Here is a 16,020-nt window from a genome sequence, read left to right on the forward strand (position 1 = left end):
AAGCCCCATTTATCCAGCCATCGTGGGCCATCAAACACCTTTTTACCTTTAGTAACACCCAGAAAGGTTTATTCAAACCTTTCCAATTTTATTGTTTCATCTCTGGAGACAGCCATTAAGTTATTGTTTTGGGGCAGAAAATGCCATTCTGTGGCAGGGTACTTTCCACAGTATAATTGGGCTACCATCTACCATAGTTGTGTGTGCATGTTCTTGGATCTGACACCCACCCTCAAACACATGACTGAGCCTCTCTCTTCCTGCCATGAAGCAATGGTCACTCAAAGCTACTATCACACAGATGTTTCCTATCTTCCAGACTGGTAAATATCACCCAACACTGTTCTCCTCTCAATTTTCCTCCCTGTTTTCTAGTTACCTCTGCGTGTATGGTGCATGTGATTTCCTGTGTGTTTGCTTGTGCTACCCTTTCAATAAAAACATTCTTGTTGAATATCCACTTGTTTTTATTAAAAGTGTTCTAGAGGAAAAATCCTCGTATGCTGGTGACAAAATCTCGCTTAGTTAATCCCTGTTGCTGCTGCTTCTTGTACACTAATTCCCTCAACTCACAAGAAGACCACCTATTTGGATAACATGACTTCCATACTTTCCCATAGTAATATGGGACTGCTGGAGGCAGAAACAAAAGATCTATGACCATTAGTGTCTCTCGCAGGCAGATCAGTGTATCTAATGCATTAAACAGTGCAAAGGGCAACAGAAATATGATGCTCACAAACTGTAGGCCTCTGAATACCAATTTTTCCATAGTGTTGGATGTCTGGCCCTCATGGTTGTTTTGGTGGGCATCCAGCTGTGGCGCAAAGTGGTAAGCAGCAGTACTGCAGCCCAAGCTCTGCTCACGACCTCAGTTCGATCCTGACGGAAGCCGGGTTCATATAGCCAGCTCAAGGTTGACTCAGCCTTCCATACTTCTGAGGTCGGTAAAATGAGTACCCAGTTTCCTGGGGATAAAGTGTAGATGACTGAGGAAGGAAATGGAAAACCACTTCATAACAGAAGTCTGCCAAGAAAACGTCATGATGTGACGTCCCCCCATGGGTCAGTAATAATTCAGTGCTTGCACAGGGGACTACCTTTACTTTTTACCAACTGTTAGAAACAAGAATAGAAAGCTTTTATCCAGCAGAATGCTCTTATCCCCAATGGTACCAATGATGGCTCAATGAATTTAACACTGGCATTAGCCCTCCTGGATGCCGAATGTTTATACTACAGTTCCTTGTTATACAACTTTCTTTCTTTCATCCATGCACTAATAGGGCAGCTAGACGTAAGTGATCATATAAAGGTTTCTAAGCATAGTTACATCTCTTGCTTCCACTTTCAAATGGTGGATCGAATGTGGGAGCACAGGAGTCATTGCTTGAAAGACAGGTATTGCACCAGCTGCATTGGTTACCAGTAGAGTACCGAATCAAATTCAAGGTTTTGGTATTAATCTATAAAGCTCTATGCGGACTGGTACCTGCGTATCATCAGGACTGCCTCTCCCCTTATGTTCCCCAGAGGATGCTTCAATTTAGTGATAAACAGCTACTAATGATCTCTGGACCCAGGGAGGCTTGCCTAGAGTCAACTAGAACCAGGGCCTTTTTGGTCCTGGCTCCAATCTGGTGGAATGCTCTGTCTAATGAGACCAGGGCCTGGCCAGATTTGCTATAATTCCACCAGGCCTGCAAGACACAGTTGTTCTGCTAGGCATTTGGATGATGCTGGGTAGGGCCCCTGCCAGCCAAAATAGGGTAGAACATTGCCCTCCCTATTGAACATCCATCTCCAAAAAAGACGTTTTCTCCTTCTTTCAGTGATGGTTGGAAATGGATTAGTGAACTGTTTTGTGCTGCTTGTGTTTGTTTTTTTAAATATTTATACTGTATCTATTATGTTTTTAAAGAGTGGTTGTAATTTTAATGTATACAAATGTGATCTACCCTGAGCCTGCCGGTGTAGGGAGAGCGGAATATAACTTTAAACAAACAAACAAACAATCAAATAGTGTGAGAATATATAATAAGTTCAGGCTAATATCCCTGCTTCAGGCATTGAACGAGTATATCAGATTGTTAATTCAGATTCTCAGAGATCCAGTCCAGGTTGAACAGGGCTGCAGTAGAGTTACTGACAACTTGGAGGGGAAAAAATGTCCTGTGACTTTAATAATGTGTGGAAATGGGCAGTTGAAGCTTTTCAGAGCATGGAGGTAAACAACATCATCTAGTAAATAACATCCTATTAAGCTTCTGCAGACAGGAGTAGTAAATTTTTTTAACAGATTGTTAATAACTAGAGATGGGCACGATCCACATTACGATCGAAACCCCCCCCCCACAATAATGGTTAGTGTGCAATCATGAACCAGCGGATCGTGATCGTCCACGGCCAACGATCCAGCGATTGGGCTCAGATCGGGGATCCAGACACTCAGGCGCCAGCAATCTATTCCCCTGGCAACAGAGCCAGGGGAATGCCTGAGCTCTGTTTGCCCTCCTTCTGTTGCCCTGGAAACCCTAATGGAAGCCCAGCTTTCCTTGATCAGCAGGGCTTCCTTCCAACCATGGAGCAGCCGGCAAGTGGCCAGACCCCCCACCCCCTGAGGGGAGGCTGCTTTCCACTGCCTCCCTGTGCTCACCAGGCCCAGCAGCCGCCGCCAGTACCCACCATTCCTTTCTTGCTGGGAATACCAGCATGCTCCAGTTTGACCTGGCGGGCGGGCACATGGGGGGTGCCGCCAGTGAGCAGCTAGACTCCCCGCCCCCTGAGGGGAGGTAGCTCGTCACTGCCTCCCCATGCCTGCCAGGCCCGGCAGCCGCCTCCACCACCCACCTTCCCACACAGCTGGGGATAGCGGTGTGCCCCACTTTGGCCTCCATGATCCACGGCTCGGGAACAGGAGATGATCGGTGCGGATCATTAATTTGGGATCGTCGCCGGCACTGATCCATGATCAGCTGGATCGTTTATTTTGGGGGGGATCGTACCCATCTCTATTAATAACCCAGGGCTGCAATAAACCAAAAACTGGGAAAATGCACTGGATCAGTGATCGAGTGTAGTTACCAAATTTTATTACAAATGCGATATTGACAAAATTACAGTTAAAAATAAAACGGTTTCTCTACACTTGAAATAGAGCTATGTCTATCGTTTCCCTCTGAATGTATTGATAAAATATTGCATATTTTGGATCAGTTGTATGGAAATGATATTAAAATGGCGTTAAGGAAACAAAAGAGAAGAAGACGTTTGCAAAAGAAAACAGTGGGATTATGTTGTAAATCACTTTGCATCTCCATTAGGGAGAAAGGCAAGGTATAAATATATAAATAAAAATGAGAGGTTATTTGACCCCTGTAGCGGATATTTACTTGCAAGACTATTGTAGGACTTCTGTAATGCTCTCTGCCTTGACGTGGATAGCCCAGGAAAGCCTGATCTCATCAAATCTTGAAAGCTAAGCAAGGTCAGCCTTGGTTAGGAATTGAATGGGAGATCTCCAAGGAAGATTAAGGTCTCTTTGCAGAGGCAAGCAATGGCAAACTACCACTGTTGGTCTGTTGCCCTGAAAAACCCAGCAGGGGTTGCCATGTCAGCTATGACTTTTTTTTTTATAATATTTTTATTTTTTATTAACTACATTAACTAACAATACAAAGGGAAGAAAGGGAACAAGGGGAGGAAGGAAAAAAAAACACAACAACTACAACATGTAACCACTATGCTACACAAAATGTTTTCCCTTCATACTGCCATTATTCAAAAGTTAAAGCTTTATGTTATATTGATGGAGTGGTTGACCTTACTAAATGCAAATTACAATTTAAATTCAAATTAAATTTTCCTTCCCCTCCTGGGTCCCGGACGCAATTCTCTCTGAGCAACTGCAGCCGCAGTGCTCGTTTCCTCCCCCCCCCTCAGACTTCTCCTTTTCGTCTTGCTTGGTGCACTGAAATTCCGGATTTTTATCCTCAAAATCCCTTAGTTGATCTTCTGATAATATCTTGAAAGCTTGATCTTTGTGACTGAACCAGATTCCTTCCGGAAATAACCATTTGTACTTTATTCCACGTTCTCTCAGAAGAGCTGCGAACTTTTTATACTTAAAACGTCTTTTCCGAACTAGAAATGGGACGTCTTTCAATATCTTAACTTTATTACCCAGAAAGTCCAAATCTGCATTGTATGAATTATATAGGATAGTGTCCCGGATCCTCTTAGATGAAAAATCAATGATGATCTCGCGAGGCAGCTGACGCTTCATTGCATATTTTGAAGTAGCCCGACGGACTTCCAAAATGGCGCTTTTTACTTCTTCTTTAGTTGCCCTCGCGGGTGTCGCCAGTAGTTCCGAGACCAGACCCCGTAAATCCTCATTTTCCTCCTCTTTCACATTCTGGAGGCGCAAAATTGTCTGTGTTCGTTCCACTTGTAGCCCGATCAGCTGGTTCTCCACCAGCTTAAGCTCTTTATTCGTAGCCTTCACGAGTGACGCACTTTCCCGAGCAGACTTCTCTGCCCCCCCCGCTACTTCCTTAATGGTTTTCACTTCGCTCTCAATTAAGCCCACCCTTTGATCTGTTTCGTTCAGCTTGTCAACAAAGGGTTTTATGGCTTCACCAACCGCCCTCCGCACTACTTCCTCCAACGACTCTCCCTTCAGGGCAGCCGAAACTGACTTGCCCAAAGCGGGACTTTGTTTTTTTGTTGCCATTTTTTGGGGGGGGAAACCGCCAACCAGATTCTGAAACTCAGCGAAGGGGAAGAATGAGCCTTCTTAGCTTCAGATCCCACCACTCCTTCGTGTACGCTTGTAATAACAGAAGGGATTCGCTTACTTGCAGGCTTTCGCCTAATTCTGCTCTTTGCCGTTTTCCATGGCCCGGCAGCACTCGAGGCGCCGTGCACGTCTGCCGGCCTCTGTAGGGACAAACGGGCAATTAACCCCCCACATTGATTCCGGGGGGCTCTTCCCGCAGCGTCCCGGACCCAGCCTCCCTCACTGGGAGTTTTGGGGGCTAATCTTCGCAGATCAGCCGCCCGGACAGGGTGCTCGGGCGCTTCCTCTCGGACCTGCGAAGAGGAGCGTCCGACATGGCTGAGAAAACGAAACCAAATCTGTCAGCTATGACTTGATAGCATTCTCCAACCTTACCAATGAGCTCCACATGGGGCTGCCTTTGAAAACAGTTCAGAAACTTCAATTGGTCTAAAATGCAGAGGCCAGACTACTGTCAGGGGATTGTTACAGACAGGGCTCATTTCGAGGGGGAACACACCAGAACATCGTTCTGGTAATTTCCCCAAGTCAGGTGGCCCCTCCCACCTGATTTTCAAACATTTTGGGCCGTTTAGGCCTCAATTGGGGCCAAAACTGCCACAATTGGGGCCAAAGCCCAGATCAGGTCAGTGCAGGTATTGGCAATGACCCGATACCAGCCGTTTCAACCCCGATCCGGGCTGAAATGGGTCAAAAATAGCAATTTGGGGCCTGTTTGGGGGCCAAAACAGCCCAGGTTGGGGCCAAAACAGCCAGGATCAGGTTGGTGCCAGGAAGGGGGAGCTTCCCGCACCTGGCACCAACCTGGTCCTGGCCATCTTGGCTCCAATCCTGGCCAAAACGGGTCAAAAATGGCCCTTTTGGGCTGAAATGGCCCGGATTGGGGCCAAAACGGCCGGGATTGGGTTGGTGCCAGGCAGGCAGAGCCTCCCTCACCTAGCACCAACCCAGTCCCAGACATTTTGGCCCCAATCCTGGTCAAAACGGGTCAAAACGTACAGGAATTATATCATCCCTGTATCGAAAGAGCTGCACTGGCTACCCATCTGCTCCTAAGCACAATTCAAGGTGCTAGGGTTACAAACCCCCTCGTAGTGGTTGGAGATCTTCCAGAATTACAATTGATCTTGAGTCCACAGGGCTCAGTTCCCTGGAGGGTGGACTCTATTGCATTTTACCCTATTTAAGTCCCTCCTCTCCCCTCCCTAAACCCCACCCTCTTGAGGCTCCACCCCTCCAAAACCCTAGAATTTTCCTAACTTGGAGTTGGCAGTCCTAGTGCTGGTTCTTACATTTAAGCCCTAAATGGCTTGGGGCTAGGGTACCTGAAGGATCTTCTCCTCCAATATTACCCACCCTACCAATAAAAATTTGCCTCTCAAGTCCTTCTCTCTATGCCCCTGCCTTCAGAGGTGAGGCAGGTGGCAACTGAGCACATTTTGCCTTTGGAATGTCCTCCCTCTTAAGGCTTACCTGGTGTCTGTTTTTAAATATATCAGAGGTTTTATCTTACCTGCTTTTTAGTGGTCTTCTGTTTATGGAAAGTTTTTATAATGTTTGTGATTTATTATAGTGGTATTAAATTGTAAGCCACATCAAGCAGGAGTCTGAAGTGGTGCCACAGAAATATGTTAAACAAACAAATCATGAGGAGGCAATAGTGATTTTTAACCTGCACCATGATTGTCCTTTGCTTCTTTAACTTTGTGGCTGGACTTTTTAACACTCTTTCAATTCTTTAATACTCATCCCCAAACACAGCGAAAATTCCAGAAGTAACATTATTAGCCATGGATGTGGGCACATGTTCATGCACGCATACACTAGTAAGTACCCCCGACACTTCCCGCTGGTAGCCTGGGGGGACCTGCCAACTCTATTGCAGCTGAAGTCCACACTATTTTCCAAGCCTTATTTTGCATATCCAAGCCTACAGAGGGCCCTCATCGGATCTGCACAAAAATACCTACTTAATGAATATTCATTGGTAAGCAAATTAACTATAACTATATCCATTTGTGGAATGATAAAGCAAAAATGGTAGAGATGATGGTGTTAATCTTCACACAAACCCACTTTAGAACTGGGTTCACAAACTCTCAAGCTATTCTGTATCTGATTTGGCAGCGCTCACTTCTCAAAACTTATTTCTCAAGCAGGCAGCTAACAAGGTGGCAAACTAGCTTGGAACAAACTTTCTGCTTCTCCCTCCTCCAACCCCCCCCACTCCACCCCCAATGCCCAAGTGTACTCTGTAAAATAATAGTTCTCAGGAACCATGAGGATGTTATGCATACTGGGAACAACTGCTTTTTTAGCAATGTGTACCCTCACTTACCAACATAGCTCAAGGCAGCTCACAGCAATCAAAATTAAAATTACAAAATCCAGAATGAAGTAACATAACATATAAGATATAGAGGCCATAATGATCAGTCCAGGTTCAGAACACAGAGCAATGGCCACCCTACTTAGAGTACCTCATTCAAACTATACTTCCCAGACTGCATTTGTCACCTTTATTGCTGTGTATTTAAGATGCCCAAGGGAGACAGGGAGTGGGAACTCTGTCTCATGCAATGTGGGAAATGTAATTTCCAAAACACATAATGTTAGGATGTCATGTGTCCTTTTTATTACAAGTCCAAGAGTTCCTGGAGTGGGGGGAGCAGAAAATCTTCACTGTCAGCTTTAATATCATCAGTAGAAGGTATACTGGAGTGGCACTGAGGACTGGAGGGAGAGAAGAATGCAGTAGTCTCAATCCAAGATGGAGGAGAATTAGAATAATTTGAGGTCTATAACCCTAACCATTAAGAAGGTTTCTGAAGAAGGGAGCTTTGTCTCTTGAAAGCTTATACTGTGAAAATCGTGTAGGTGTCTAATGTGCCACTGGATTCAAATCCTGCTGTCACCTCTGAAGAAGGTGGTATGAAGAACCAAGAGGAGTCAGAGGGGAGGAATATATTTGGCCTGGGTCTGAAGTTCAAAGTGACTTGAAATGTAGACATTTGTTGACTCTTTGGCAGTAAGTTTCATAACTGGTTTTATGTGCATCATGTATCATTTTTAAAAGTTTTATTACGGCTTGAGCCATGATACTGAGTGGCAACATATGATGCTTTGACATTCCACTTGTGGGTCTTCTCAGTACTGTTCCTCAGGGTGCACCCACCTCATGTTTCAGGAAAGTTGGCAAGGGCCTTTCCTACTGAGGATTGTGGGCCCCACCTTGAAATGGCCATTTAGAAAGGGTGAGTAATCTGTGAGTCTCCCTAAGTTGAGTCTCATGCCAGTGAGGAAAGTAACCAACAATCCACAGACTTCTTAGCAGGCTCTGTACTCTGCCTCCGAACTCCTCTTAAAGGAGCAGTTCATTGATTGGCATGCTGCTAGACTAAGGCCATCTGTTGGAAAAAGAGGTAGCAGTGGTGACCAGTCATGTCTTTCACCAGCTCCAGCTGGTGAGCCAGCTGCAGCCCTTCCTGGGCAATAAAGACCTTGCCACTATGATGCATGCCTTGGTAACATCTAGATTAAATTACTCCAATATGCTCTACTCAGGGCTGCCCTTCAACACTGTTCCGAAGCTACAGTTGATACAGAATGCTGAGGCCAGGATGTTGACAAGAATGGGTCATAGGGGCTATATCACTCTAGCCATTCATCTACACTGACTCCCAGTGTGCTTCCAGGCTCAATTCAAGGTGCTGGTTTTGATCTTTTATGGCCCTATATTGTTTAGCATTCCTTAAGGAACACCTCTCATACAAACCTACTTGTTCACTTTGGTCATGGGGCTAGACCGGGGGCGGGGGGGCAACCCGATGAAGGGCCTTCTCAGTTGTGGCACCAAAACTATGGAACTCTCCAGGGAGAGTTGTCTCTCTCATCCATCATTTTCCATAACAGGTGGATTTTGTTTTGTTTTTGTTATGGCATACATTCAATGAGTGTTACGGGCCCTCCTTCCTGATTTTGGTGTTGCCTGATTATGTGTTTATATGTTGTTATTGAATTATACCATATATACTTTATTTTAAATGCTGTTTTAATGCTGAAATGTTTGAATGTTTTGATGTTTACCATCTTGGAAACCCTATGTGTGTGAAAAGCCGTCACAGAAATGTTTAAATTAAGATAAATTATTTGTTGGGATGGCTGTTTTGGTTGATGGCAATTATGAATTTGGCTCTCTACAAATTGTCAAATGGGTCGAAGGATTCCAAAGCCCAGGCCTCTTTGGCCCTGGTCATAAGCACTCATCTTCACCCTTTCTCCTCGTTTTCTCTAAGACTTCTCCCACTGATCTAGTCCTCTTCCTTTTATTTTTTCTTCTGGCTATGGTATTTTTAAAAATTAAGATATGTTCAAATAACAGAACATAAACCATAAGCAGATACCAGAATTTTTCATACCAAAAGCAACAGTTGCAATCATTCTCAAAAATAAATGTTCTATTGATCAGTTTTCACATCCTCATGAAAAAATTTTTTTGTTTCTATTGCCTTCTGAAATCCTGTGGAACTGCTTAACTTGAGTTGTGTCGTTTTTGCTTATATACATCTGTATATTTTTTAAAAAATGTACTTTGTATTTTCCATACATCAAATTACTTTGTAAAGCTTCTGAATCCTTCTGAACCTTATTGGTTTCATTGACTTCATAATCAGCTCTCATTTCAGTAGAATCTCCAAACGAAGTTTTATTTATCACACTAGTCAAGATTTTTTTAAAAAGAGAGTAGAGGCTGCATGGAGTATTCACAGCACCAAATCCCATACTGACCGTGCGTTACAGACCAGATGTTGCTGGGTTTTCCTACTGGTATATTTTTTCCAATTTTTATAAAAAGAGGAAAAGATTTAGACTCCTTCTCTTGACTTGGAAATAGGTTTGGCAGTCCCCCCATTGGAACAAAAAATACATGACCCCACCTCTTGTTTAAAAGAAAATGGCTGTTGGGCCTATGGTATAATGTCACTTCTGAGGAAAACCATAGAGTTTTCTGTGATTTCTAGAGAGGAGATCATTTTTCTCCTGTCCAGAAGGCAAGCCTGATGTGGCTTCCAATCATCATGCAAAACATTAATTAGATCTGCTTATGTCCATTTTGTGCGGAACATTACAACTTCAGGGGAGCTCCTCTGTCGTGGAACATACATAAATAAGTATAGAGATTGATCAGATTCTTTAATGCTTGAATTCATTCTGGGAAAATTTTTAAAATAATTATAAATAATGTCTTTGCATTGCAATACTGCTGTACTGTTGTAGAAGGGTGAAAATATACACAGGGGCATCAGAGGTTTCTTTCAGGATTTTTTTTTAAATTCTCTTTCACGTCTGTCTATGCCATAAATTGCTGCAGAGTAATGCATTCTAGTGAACAGAATATTTTGAAAAGACAAAAACATTAATTAAAAATATTTGACCTAAAAATAAATTGTCTATACTGTAGTTTCCACAAGGAAATGCAAATGTAGTGGGCACCAAAAGTGTGCATGTACTAGCATTTCTAAGAATTTCTTCATAAGACAACATTTTTTCCTCAAGTTATCTCTCATAATTCTTGCCGAATGTGAGAAATATGTGGAACAAATTACACAAATTATATTAGGGCATGTTCACTATCCCAATTCTTTCCAACTTCCAAGTCACCAAGCAAATGCGGGGGCATGGCTTCAATGGCTTGTCAAGTAGAAGCCATTATCTGCTGCTCCTAGGCCTCTTGCTCTTAAAATAGCTGCAGCTTACTATTTTGAAACAAATTAGTTTTGGAAAATGCCACCCAAGGCTTCTAAGGCTTAGAAGAAACAAAATAATGTTGGGAGAGTTTCTTTGTTAGAGAATTTTTTTTGCTTCAGCAGAAGCAGCCAACACCTTCACAGCCCTGTCAAGCCATGGAGACATAAATACAGTGGACACAGAGTGATAAGCTGCCATACTGCAGTCCAAGCTCTGCTCACACAACCTGAGTTTGATCCTGGTGGAAGCTGGGTCCAGGTAGATGGCTCAAAGTTGACTCAGCCTTCCATCCTTCTGAGGTCAGTAAAATGAGTACCCAGTTTCCTGGGGGTAAAGCCTGCTCTCAGGGAGGGTGGAATACAAATATGATAAAATAAAAAATAAAAATAAAATAAAGTGTAGATGACTGGGGAAGGCAATGGCAAACCACCCCGTAAAAAGTCTGCCAAGAAAACGTCATGATGTGACATCCTCCATGGGTCAGTAATGACTTGGTGCTTGCACAGGGAACTACCTTTACCTTTACCTCTCCTAATGATAACATTTCTACTAGAAGCCTTCAGAAAACAGCATCAAGAATTAAAACAAGATATGATGGATATGATAACTCCCTTAGCTCATCATATGGGTGAACTGAATACTCAGCATGAGCAAACTGCTCAAAAAGCAGAAGAAGCTATAAAGAAAGTTGCTGACTTGGAAAAAAAGATTGGAATAACTACTCAAGATGGTTGGTGTAGAGAAAAAATCATGATACTGGATTTTCGTTTAAGAGAGAAAAAATTGAAATTTCGTGTTTTTTTACTAAATGCTGAAGCAGCAATGGAACTTTCCATTTTCATGGTGTCCTGTCTAGCTACATTGCTAAAATTGGAGGAGGGGGTGATGCCTTTAATTGTGAGAGCTTACCGAATTGGCAGAATAATAAATATTTCTGAGGCAGCCTTTCCCAGTAGAGATATAGTGGTGGAGTCTGCTGTTTTACAGACCAGGGCTGATTCCAGACGACTAACCTGAAGGCGCTGCATGCCGCCATGTTCCGGATCGTGACCGGGAAAACGCGAAATATCGCATTTTATCGCGTGAGTTTGGCGCGACGTCATGCCAAACTCGCGCGAGAAAATGCGATATTTCACGTTTTCCCTGTCGTGATCTGAAACATGGCGGCATGCAGTGCCTTCAGGTTAGTCGTCTGGAATCGGCCCAGGAGGAAAATTTTGATGGAAGCACGTCAGCAGAATGGTTTGGATTTCCAAGGAAGCAAAATATCAGTATTGTCTGTCCTCCCCTCAGAAATCTCAAGATTTGCAGAGATTTCAAACCCACCATTTCTAAAATGGAGGCAGCTGGGGTTAAATATCGTAGGTTACACTCTGGCAAAATGTTTGTAGAGTATAACCAAGCCCAATATATCACATATGATCACGCTTTTGGAGCAGCTCTACTATCTGCACTGGGCTGGTCTACCTTACAGCAAAGCAAGAACTAGAGCTGAAAAAAGAAAGACTCAATCTCCACTGACTTCAGCTAAAAGCAACAAATGTTATGTTACTGATGAAGCAGAAGATGGAGAAATAGAATTTGAGAGGTTCTAAGTTCTAAATTCTGAAAATTTTGAAGGTGTTTTACTACAATTAGTAAGTGGAATATGTAATAACCCTGAATTTTCTGTATGCAAGGAGCTGGGGGATATAGGCAGCAATTAGGTATGTGCCCTCACATCACAGGTTTATGGGTGGGGTAGATTTTTTCTTCCTTTCTTCTTTCCTTCCTTTTTTTTGGGGGGGGGGGTCTTTCACAGCCCACAACTTGGGCTTCCCTAGATCTGCTCATTTTTTTTGAGTTTCTGTACATATACCTTTTTGATAATTAATTGCATTATATGGATTAATACAAGAAGATAGAAGACCTCAAAGAACCTGAGAAATTAGATATGATGTATTGTAGATATGATTGATTGTATTATAGCATTAAGTAATGATCGTGTTGTAAAGTAAAGGGAAAAAAGAAGAACATAGTTTAAATATAGGACCAGCAATAACACTGCATTATCAATATCTAATATTAATTATAAGTTAGGTTGAATGTGCATTATAGACTCTCTAGAAGGAGTTGAGATAATATACTTCAAATAGTATTTTTTGTTTGGTTATGTATTGTAATTAATTAGTTGTATATGGTTCTTCAATAAAAAAATTATTTTTTAAAAAAAAGTCATCAAGCAAATCTGTGGCAGCAGAAATGACTGTTTCACAATATCCCAACTTTAGCTCAACCAACATAAACTGTGAAAGAAAATAACTATCATTATTCATCACTCATGGTGTTGGCATTTTCCCCTATATATTATATCTTTCTGTAGTGAGGTAAATGTTGTCCTGTGAAGCCCACTGTTTGCACTAACAAAGATAACAAATAGACAAGTAAGACATTTCACTTCAATGCATCCCTAGATCAGTTCTCCTTTGCAAAAGCCCAAAGGAATTTTTTTTATCTTATTATGATATAGTGGGGAGGAGCACCCCAATAGAAAAATCAATTATTTTTGAGGAGTTGTTTAGATGGCTGTTCTTTGAGGGCATCATTTACTAGCACGCAGGTGACAACATCATAGAAAGACAAACTTGAGGATCATTTGTCTATTAATTCTTTCAAAAAATATTAATACTCTAAAAAAAATAGGAGCCTCGTGGTGCAGAGTGGTAAGCTGCAGTACTGCAGTCCAAGCTCTGCTCACGACCTGAGTTTGATCCTGGCGGAAGCTGGGTTCAAATGGCTGGCTCAAGGTTGGCTCAGCCTTCCATCCTTCCAAGGTTGGTAAAATGAGTACCCAGTTTCCTGGGGGTAACGTGTAGATGACCGAGGAAGGCAATGGCAAACCACCCTGTAACAAAAAGTCTGCCAAAAAAAATCATGATGCAACGTCCCCCATGGGTCAGTAATTACTCTGTGCTTGCACAGGGGGCTACCTTTACTTTTTTTTTTACTTCTCTCAAAAAATACAACTAGGGAGGAATTTTATCTCCATTTTTAAAAAAAGTATGTTGAGCTCTTTCTGCATCAAACTAAGGGGAGTTTGCTGATCTCTAAGTAAAGAGCGCGGGAATGTATTTTACCATGTAATCACCCTTTTACAGTATAAAGTGCTATTATTTTATTTAAAAAAAAATTCACCCCATCTTTCCATTTTAAGAAGCTCATAAAATGTTTTATAATCTCTAGACAATAATAATCTCAGGACAACAAAATAAATAAATAAAAATAAAATAAAGTATAAAAAATCTAGCAATAGTTCAATAAAAATATCTTAACTACTAACACTATTAAAAGCTTGGGTAAACAGGAAAAAACTTCGTTTGGCACCTAAATAATACCAATGATACCTAGTAAAACTTCTTGAAACAACAGTTCAAAAATTGGATGCAGTCCACAGAAAACATTCTTTCTTTAACAATCACTGTGTATAGGAGAGGGCCTTGGAAGACTTGGGGACAGATTCACATGTGCAAGATAGTTCTTCAAGCATCTTGTTTCCATTGAAGAGTTTTATAAGACATTATCAGCACTGTGAATTGTACCCAGAAATTAACTGTAATCCACTGTTGATTTTTCAGTAGAGAAGTAATATTACAACTGTGGCAAACCCCAATTAACAGCCTAAGTGCCTTATTCTGAACTGGTTAAAGTTTCCAAACACTTTTCATGGAAAGGATAACTGGACCTGGAGTAATGTAATCATTTCATCTATTAACTGGGTGAAGAAGAAATCCTAAAGCCCATTCACCCATACAGCCATATGAAAACTTTAGAATTTATATGACTGTAGGCACTGTCTGTGAAATCAAAAAGAGTCCAGTAGCACCTTTAAGACTAACCAATTTTATTGTAGCATAAGCTTTCGAGAATCGCAGTTCTCTTCGTCAGATGCATGGAGGGCCAACAGAAACTGGTCAAATATAGAGGAGGAGAGGGGAGGGGGGGAGGAGAGGGGAGATGCAAACAACTCCTTTGATATGGAGATGAAAACAGCTCCTTTTGATGTGGGGATCAGTTTGCTTCTGTAAAGGTTCAAAGGAGTTTGCCGTGTTAGTCTGTAGTAAAACCAACACCCCGGGGAACCAAGATTTTAGAAATTAATTATGTATTTTTTTCAAAGTGCAAAGTGCAAAAGTGCTACTTAAATATAACATGCATCATAAATACATTTACAAATTACAAAGTCCATCCAATGAAACATCCAACTCGTCACAATTTCAAAATCTCAAAGTCCATCCATTTATAAACTAAATCTTCATCGTCCGGAATATGTTTGAAGATTTTAAAGTGCAAATGCTGAGTACAGTGAAAAAAGCCGGTGGGAAGGGAGACTTGTGCAAGGTGTTTGTTCTTTCACGGTCCAGAGTAGAAATGATTATTTAATAGACGCCGACGGGAGTTTGCAGGCAAATTGTTATTAACCCGTTTCGTGAGTAGAAAAAAACTCACTTCATCCTGGGCATAAACATAATCAGACCGGAAGCATGTCCATAGATGCACAACACACTCCCCCACCGCTTGCAACAGAAGGATACACGGACTGACTCGCCGGCTTGGACTTTGAGATTTTGAAATTGTGACGAGTTGGATGTTTCATTGGATGGACTTTGTAATTTGTAAATGTATTTATGATGCATGTTATATTTAAGTAGCACTTTTGCACTTTGCACTTTGAAAAAAATACATAATTAATTTCTAAAATCTTGGTTCCCCGGGGTGTTGGTTTTCCTAGTTTGGACCTGGGGCCGCCCCTTGTTTTTCCTTTCCGTGTTAGTCTGTAGTAGCAAAATCAAAAAGAGTCCAGCAGCACCTCCGAGACCAACCAATTCCACTGCAGCACAAACCCTCGAGAACCACAGCCCTCCCTGCCAGATGCATCTGACAAAGAGAACTGTGGTCCCCGAAAGCCCACGCCAGGTGCCACTGGACTCTCCCCGACCCCGCCTATGTAAAGGAAATCAGTTACCTGTGATAATGAGATAACCATTCATAGTCCCTATTCAGTCCCAGCTTGACACAGTCAAATTTACATATGAATTCCAATTCAGCAGCTTCCCGTTGGATTTTGTTTTTGAAAGGTTTCTGTTGAACTACAGTGACCTTTAAGTCTTTGATGGAATGTCCTGGTAGATTGAAGTGTTCTCCCACTGGTTTCTGGACGTTGCTGGATCTATGACACTGTCTGTGTGATTCACAACCATTCATTTTGTATCTGTGGAGGTTAGACATAGGTATAATCCCACTTTCTCCTCCACTGAATATGTAAAGAGTGCTTAAGAGGGATAAACTATGCATAACACAGGAGATCTGTGACTGGATCAAGTAATTCAATATTTAATGCTAAAAAAGCAATGTTTCTTCCATTGAAATTATTCTCTTCAAAGCTGCTATTAATTGGCAGAGCATGTACTTGTTTTCTTACTGAGCCTAATAGA

The 16,020-nt window shown here is 42.0% G+C and overlaps 1 protein-coding gene across 1 annotated transcript in view; it reads right to left on the bottom strand.

Moving 5' to 3' along the window:
- The window catches only part of GRM7 (glutamate metabotropic receptor 7), a 703,043-nt gene that overhangs the window by 329,513 nt on the left and 357,510 nt on the right, over window positions 1-16,020 (bottom strand). The gene's annotated exons all lie outside the window — the stretch shown is intronic.

The sequence above is a fragment of the Eublepharis macularius genome, chromosome 4 (assembly GCF_028583425.1).
Source record: "Eublepharis macularius isolate TG4126 chromosome 4, MPM_Emac_v1.0, whole genome shotgun sequence".
Lineage (NCBI taxonomy): Eukaryota > Metazoa > Chordata > Lepidosauria > Squamata > Eublepharidae > Eublepharis > Eublepharis macularius.